This window comes from Primulina huaijiensis, chromosome 10, assembly GCF_012295235.1.
Source record: "Primulina huaijiensis isolate GDHJ02 chromosome 10, ASM1229523v2, whole genome shotgun sequence".
Lineage (NCBI taxonomy): Eukaryota > Viridiplantae > Streptophyta > Magnoliopsida > Lamiales > Gesneriaceae > Primulina > Primulina huaijiensis.
In genome coordinates, this window is record NC_133315.1 from 8,712,970 (window position 1) to 8,721,536 (window position 8,567).

At 27.5% G+C, this 8,567-nt stretch overlaps 1 non-coding gene across 1 annotated transcript; it reads left to right on the top strand.

Moving 5' to 3' along the window:
- The first annotated feature begins 7,150 nt into the window (after positions 1–7,150).
- Positions 7,151–7,261, top strand: LOC140987044 (small nucleolar RNA R71). The gene has a single exon (XR_012177045.1). It is a non-coding gene; the product is annotated as a small nucleolar RNA R71 (small nucleolar RNA).
- Positions 7,262–8,567: the final 1,306 nt, after the last annotated feature.

Below are 8,567 nucleotides of genomic sequence, written 5' to 3' on the forward strand. Positions count from 1 at the left end.
TCCAATAATTATTAACTAATGCGTCTGAGGTGCATTTTACTGACAACTTACTCGTCAGTGAACTAAAAATTATAATTATTATTATTACTACATATGAATATATATATTTTTTATTTTTTTATAAAAACAAACTAAGAGGAGAAGAAGAAGAGGAGATTTTTCATACCTTAAAGAGAAAACAAAATATTAAAACATACCGTTGAATCACAAGTTCAGCATCACATGAATTTTCTTTTCTTACTCTTGGATGTTGGCCAATTAAGTTGAGATAAGAATGGATCTGGTTCATGACTAAATCCTTGCAGTAAATCAATAAGTTCACCTTCACTTGTAGCAGAAACTAACATCCTTCGCGAAGCTAATGAAATAAATCCCTGTTCCACAACATCATCAAGAAACGATAAGAGTTTATCATAATAATTGTTAACATTTAACAAACCAATTGGCTTATTGTGGATATTTAATTGTGCACAACAAACAGTATGAAATATTTCTTCCAAAGTACCAAAACCTCTTGGCAAAGCAATGAAAGCATCTGAATGTTCAATCATTTGAGTAATTCGTTCATACACGTTGTCCACTTTCATTTCTTCTCCAATTTTTGGTCCAGTAAGACTGGCTAAGATAGTCGGAATAATGCCTAAGACTTCACTTCCATCTACATGCGCAGCTTTTGTAACTTTTCCCATGAAACCAACTTCACCACCACCAAATACCAAATGAATCTTTTTTTTAGCAAGTGTTATTCCAAGCTTTTCTGCTGCCTCTTCATAAATTGAATCTTTTCCTGCACTAGATCCACAAAATACACAAATATTTTTGATTTTACTTACCGTGGACTTCGACATGTTGATAAATATGTTTTCTGCAATTGTTAAATCACAGCATATGAATTTATAATCGTAACATGCCAAAAGTCAATATTTGAACAGGAAATTATTATTATTAAAAGAAAATAAAAATGACATAAATTAAAACACATATATACAGCGTAGTTGTGATTGTGGCTCGCATCTTCCTCTGATTTTACGTTCAGTAACGGCTTCAACGCCTTCTATGACTCGAGGATATGCTTCCCATCCAATTTTCTTATAAATTGGCAAACAGGGTCTTTTAACGTCAGATTCCCGAGACGAAATTGTATATATATATTTACTTATCTAAACAGATATGCGTTACTACAGTAGGATCTTTATAAGGCTGATTCCACCGTCCATATTGATATTCCTCATGTTGAAATTGCCACCATAGTTTAAGAAGTTCATTTTGCACGTACCCACTAGAATGCGTATCAAGAACCTCTAGAAAATTATCCAAAGGCTCTTTACTCAGACCATTCTTAATGAATAAAATTTTATCTTCTCTATTCATTGATGTCATTCCAACATTTTTGCATTTCCCTTTACAAGTCCACCTTGCACATTTATGACATCCACCTATACGTTTAGCTCTTCGTTTCTTGGCATATGTGCTTTTACCAAATCCTGGCATATGTCTTATTATTATTTCACTTGCTTCCCCAACCAATCGGACTTTTGCTTCAATTATCAACCGGATATCATTCGGTATGCCATATGACATCATCAACCTTAGTCGCTCACATCTAGCTTTATAAATTTTTTTCAACGCATTATCAGGTAAACAAGCAAAATATTTACGAAGATTCACAATACAAGCATCCATATTATTATTATTATTATTATTATTATTATTATTATTATTATTATTATTATTATTATTATAATTATTATTATTATTATTATTATTATTATTATTATTATTATTATTATTATTATTATTATTATTATTATTATTATTATTATTATTATTATTATTATTATTATTATTATTATTATTATTATTATTATTATTATTATTATTATTATTATTATTATTATTATTATTATTATTATTATTATTATTATTATTATTATTATTATTATTATTATTATTATTATTATTATTATTATTATTATTATTATTATTATTATTATTATTATTATTATTATTATTATTATTATTATTATTATTATTATTATTATTATTATTATTATTATTATTATTATTATTATTATTATTATTATTATTATTATTATTATTATTATTATTATTATTATTATTATTATTATTATTATTATTATTATTATTATTATTATTATTATTATTATTATTATTATTATTATTATTATTATTATTATTATATTTATATTATTTTGGGAAAACTGAAAAAACCGACTTAGATAGTCACGGAGTACCGTTATCCGCCACTTAACCGGGAAATGAACTAGAATCTGCAAAAACAAAATGAAAATATCAAACAACTATTGTGGATCATATAAAGGCATAAAATCATCATTAAGAATTTCATTTTCTATAAAAGGCTTAAGTCTTTGCCCATTAACTTTAAACACGTCATTATTTTTAGGATTTTCAATATCAACAGCACCATGAGGATAAACAAATTTAACTATAAATGGTCCTGACCATCTCGATCTTAGTTTTCCTGGAAATAAATGCAAACGAGAATTATAAAGTAAAACTTTTTGTCCAATTTCAAATGACTTTCTCATAATATTTTTATCATGAAAGGCTTTAGTTTTATCTTTATAAATCTTTGAATTTTCATATGCATCATTTCTTAATTCTTCAAGTTCATTTAATTGCAATTTTCTTAATTTAGATGCATCATCTAAATTAATATTAAATGCTTTAATTGCCCAATAAGCTTTATGTTCAAGTTCAACCGGTAAATGACAATGCTTACCAAAAACTAACCTATATGGTGACATCCCTAATGATGTCTTAAATGCAGTTCTATATGCCCATAATGCATCAGTTAATCTTAAAGACCAATCTTTTCGATTTGGATTAACTGTTTTTTCTAAAATTTGTTTTATTTCTCTATTTGCAAGTTCAACTTGACCATTACTTTGAGGATGATATGGGGTAGAAACTTTATGTGTAATGCCATATTTTCTTAACAAAGAAGAAAATGATTTATTTATAAAATGACTTCCCCCATCACTAATTATTGCTCTAGGTATTCCAAATCGACTAAAAATATTTTCTTTTAAAAATTTTATAACAACTTTATGATCATTAGTTCTACATGCAATTGCTTCAATCCATTTTGAAACATAATCAACAGCGACTAAAATGTACGTATATCCAAAAGATAATGGAAATGGACCCATAAAATCTATCCCCCAACTATCGAATATTTCAATAATTATGATTGGATTTAAAGGCATCATGTTTCGTTTTGAAATTGATCCCATCTTCTGACAGTTTTCACAAGATTTGCAAAATAAATGCGTATCTTTGAATAAAGAGGGCCAATAAAATCCACATTGTAAGATTTTTGCAGCTGTTTTATTGGATGAAAAATGACCTCCACATGCTTCAGAATGACAAAATTTAATAACATTACTTACTTCATTGTCGGGTATGCATCGTCGAAAAATTTGGTCAGGACAATACTTAAACAAGTAAGGATCATCCCAATAAAATTTTTTAACTTCTATCAAGAATTTATTCTTATCCTGTGAATTCCAATGAGAAGGCATTTTATTTGTCACAATAAAATTTACAATGTTAGCAAACCAGGGCATAATAGTAGCATAAAACAACTGATCATCTGGAAAATTTTCATTTATTGGTATTTCATTATGAGATGATTCAGTCATTATTCTAGATAAATGATCGGCTACGACATTTTCTTTTCCTTTTTTATCTTTAATTATAATATCAAATTCTTGTAACAATAAAATCCACCGTATTAATCTTGGCTTAGCATCTTGTTTATTTGATAAATATTTTACGGCAGAATGATCAGTGTACACAATAGTAGTAGAACCAATTAAATAAGATCGAAACTTATCTAATGCAAATACTACTGAAAGTAATTCTTTTTCAGTAGTTGAATAATTTATTTGGGCACTATTTAAGGTTCTACAAGCATAATAGATCNTCAGTGTACACAATAGTAGTAGAACCAATTAAATAAGATCGAAACTAATCTAATGCAAATACTACTGAAAGTAATTCTTTTTCAGTAGTTGAATAATTTATTTGGGCACTATTTAAGGTTCTACAAGCATAATAGATCGCATACAGTTTTCCTTCTTTTCTCTGTCCTAACACAGCTCCTATAGCATAATCACTTGCATCACACATTAATTCAAATGGTAAAGACCAATCTGGAGGTTGTAAAATAGGTGATGTAATTAGAAGATTAATTATTTTTTTAAAAGCATTTTCACATTTCTGAGTCCATTCAAATTGTGTATCTTTTGTTAAAAGATTCGAAATTGGTTTAGATATTATGCTGAAATTTTTTATAAACCTTCTATAAAAACCTGCATGACCCAAGAATGATCGAACTTCTTTGACCGTTTTTGGTGATGTTAAATTAGCAATAACATCAACTTTGGCTTTATCAACTTCAATTCCTTTTTCAGATATCACATGACCTAACACAATCCCAGATTTAACCATATAATGACATTTTTCCCAATTTAAAACAAGATTTTTTTCTTCACATCGTTTTAATACTTCTTCTAGGTTTTTAAGACAATTTTCAAATGAGTTTCCAAAAACAGTTATATCATCCATAAAAACTTCTACAAATTCTTCAATCATATCACTGAAAATACTTAACATGCATCTTTGAAAAGTAGCCGGAGCATTACATAAACCAAATGGCATTCTTTTAAATGCAAAAGTTCCGAAAGGACAAGTGAAAGTAGTTTTTTCTTGATCTTCTAATGATATAGGTATTTGATAATACCCCGAATACCCATCAAGAAAACAGTAATAAGAATTTCCTGCTACTTTTTCTAGAATTTGATCTAAAAATGGTAGTGGGAAATGATCTTTTCTAGTTGCATCATTTAATTTTCTATAATCAATACACATACGCCAACTAGATGGAATCCTAGCTTGTAATAACTCTCCCTTTTCATTTTTTATAACAGTGATGCCTGACTTTTTAGGTACTACTTGTGTTGGACTTACCCATTTACTATCTGAGATTGGATAGATAATTCCAGCGTCTAATAGTTTTAATACTTCATTCTTAACAACTTCTTTCATATGTGGATTTAACCTTCTTTGTGGTTGTTGATATGTTTTAGCATTTTCTTCCAAATGAATTTTATGTGTGCAAATTAAAGGATTTATACCTTTTATATCTTTCAAAGTCCATCCAATTGCATTTTTATATTTCTTAAGTAATTTAATTAAATCTTCTTCTTGATTTGGTAGAAGAGTGGAAGAAATTACAACAGGAAATGTTTTATTTTCACCAAGAAATACATATTTCAATTCGAATGGTAAAACTTTTAATTCAAGTTTTGTATTATCATCTTTTTTAAAATTATTTTCAGACTCAAAACTTTCTATTGAAAAAACTTCAGATTGTTGATTTAAGTTTTCTTCTTGTATATTTTCTTCCATAATTGTTTCAATTTCATTATCATATTCATTTTCATTAATACTTGGTTGTTTACATAAATTGAACACATTAAGTTCTAGAGTCATATTTCCAAAAGACAATTTCATTATTCCATTTCGACAATTAATTAAAGCATTTGAAGTTGCTAGAAATGGTCGTCCCAATATTACTGGAATTTCATTATGTACTTCTATTGGTTGTGTATCCAAAACAATAAAATCTACAGGATATATGAATTTATCAACTTGAACCAACACATCTTCTACAATACCTCTAGGTATTTTGATTGACCTATCCGCCAGTAAGAGAGTAACAGAAGTGGGTTTTAATTCTCCTAAATTAAGTTTTTCATAAACTGAATAAGGAAGTAAATTCACACTTGCTCCCAAATCTAACAAAGCTTTTTTAATTTTATTTTCTCCAATAATACATGAAATTGTTGGACAACCAGGATCTTTATATTTTAAACTAGAATTATTTTGAAGAATAGAACTTACTTGTTCAGCCAAGAATGCTTTCTTCTTCACATGCAATTTTCTCTTCACCGTACATAAGTCTTTTAAAAATTTTGCATATGAAGGTACTTGTTTAATAGCATCTAATAATGGAATATTTATCTTTACTTGTTTAAAAACTTCATAGATATCAGAATCATTTTTTTGTTTTTTATGATTTGTTAATGCATGAGGAAATGGTGGAGGTTTATTTGATTCATTTACTATTTCAGATGATTTATCATTCAACATATTATTTTTAGAATTTAAGGTATCATCATTCTCAAAAGTATCAGGATTATCATCCTTACTCTTTGATTTTAAATGATCCTTGTTTTCATTACTATATGGATCATTAACTATTTTACCACTTCTAAGGGTAATAACAGATTTTATTTGATCAATTTTTTCATTTTTTAATTCTTGATTTTGATTTTTAGGATTAGGTTGAGGTTGAGATGGAAATTTTCCTTTTTCATGAATATTAAGTGCAGATGCAAATTTTGCAAGAGTTTCTTTCAAATCAGTCATAGATTGACTGTTTTGAATATTGATAGATTCTTGCTTTTGGATAAATGCATGAATTACATCTTCAAAGTTTTTTCTTGGAGGTGTAACATAAGGAATATAACCTTGATGATTTTGGTTATTTTGAAAATATTGTTGTGAGGGTTGTGCATTATTATCATTCCTCCAACTAAAATTAGGATGATTTTTCCATCCAGGATTATATGATGTTGAAAAAGGATCTAGTATTGGTTTTTTATAATTGTTAACATAATTTGCTTGTTCATGGAGACATTCTTTAAATGAAGGTAATGTTGGACAATCTTTTGTAGCATGATCATGTGTATCACATATATGACAAACAATTTCTTGAATACTTTTTAATTGACCACTCTTTTTCATTTCTAATGACTCAATTTTTCTTGCTAAAGATGCAAGTTTAGCTTGAATATCTATATCATCTTTAAGATTATAGATACCACCCCCATTTGTTGAATTATTGATTTTAGTTGTTGGTGGTTCTATTGTGCCTATATTATCCCAATTTTGAGCATTTTCTGCTAATGAATCCAAATACTCCATAGCTTCATTTGGGTTTTTATCTTCAAAAGTTCCATTACACATGAATTCTATCATTTGCCTATCTTTAGGTATTAGACCTTCATAAAAGTGAGAAACTATTCTCCATGTTTCAAAACCATGATGTGGGCATGTATTAAGTAATTCTTTATATCTATCCCAACATTGATAAAATGTTTCTCCTTGTTTTTGAGAAAAAGTAGTAATTTGTCTTTTAAAAGAGTTTGTTCTATGGGAAGGAAAAAACTTTTTGAGAAATTGTTGTTGCATTTCTTCCCATGATCTTATTGAACTTGATCTCAAATTTTGTAGCCATGTTTTAGCTTTATCTTTTAAAGAAAAAGGGAAAAGCTTTAATCGAACTATATCCATGCTACAATTTTGATCATTATAAGTGTTACAAACTTCCTCAAATTCTCTTAGATGTAAATATGGATTTTCAGAATCTAAGCCATGAAAATTTGGTAAAAGTTGAATAATTTGAGGTTTAAAGTTGAAATTAGATGCATCAGGAGGAAAAACTAAACAAGATGGGGCACTAGTTCTAATAGGGTTCATATGGTGCCTAAGTGTTCTTAATTGATCATGTTCTTGATTATTATTATTATTATTGTTATTATTGTTATCATTATCTTGATTATTTGAATTATCATCCATGTTTAAATTATTTTCAGATACTCGAATAAGTCTACCACTTTTTTTTCGACTCCAAATACTCAAAAAAAAAAAAACACAATACTTATAAATAAAACATAATTAACAAATATAAACTTAATTTATACCTCCCCGGCAACGGCGCCAAAAACTTGCTACTACTTAAATTATAATTCACCCAAGTGTAGGTTGTCTGCAAGTAATATATTTCGTAAGTACGAGATCGATCCACAGAGAGGTTATTTTAAGTTTAAATTTATTAATTTATAGATTACCAAATGCAAGAACGAAGTTTACAAATTATAAATTTTGTCAAGGCTCGAGGATTTATTCTTGGTTTATGCAATATTGTTTAACTAAAAGTAAAACAAAGGAAACCACCATAAATAATGGTTCCAAGAAAATAAAAATATTTAAACACACACCTAATATAATATAGTTCCCACTATAGAAAATACCGAATTCACCGATATTTTATATATGGTACCTATGATTATATATATAACTATATAAATATATAACTGCATAAAATAAATGTTAAATTAAATCATTATATTTCATTTAGAACAACCGGCAGAGCCACGCTATTGCCTAAATGAAATATATGATTTAATAAGTTAGTTGAGGAAAAGTAAAAGTTAGTTGCGATAAAGTAAAAGTTAGATGCGGAAAGTAAAAGTTAGTTGCGATAAAGTAAATGTTAGATGCGGAAAGTAAAAGTTAGTTGCGATAACGTAAATGTTAGATTGTTAGATATCATAATATTTCATTTAGAACAACCGGCAGAGCCACGCTATCGTCTAAATGAAATATATGATATAATTATATATATATATATAACAATAATAATTGATGAAATATTTATTGTATCAAAATTA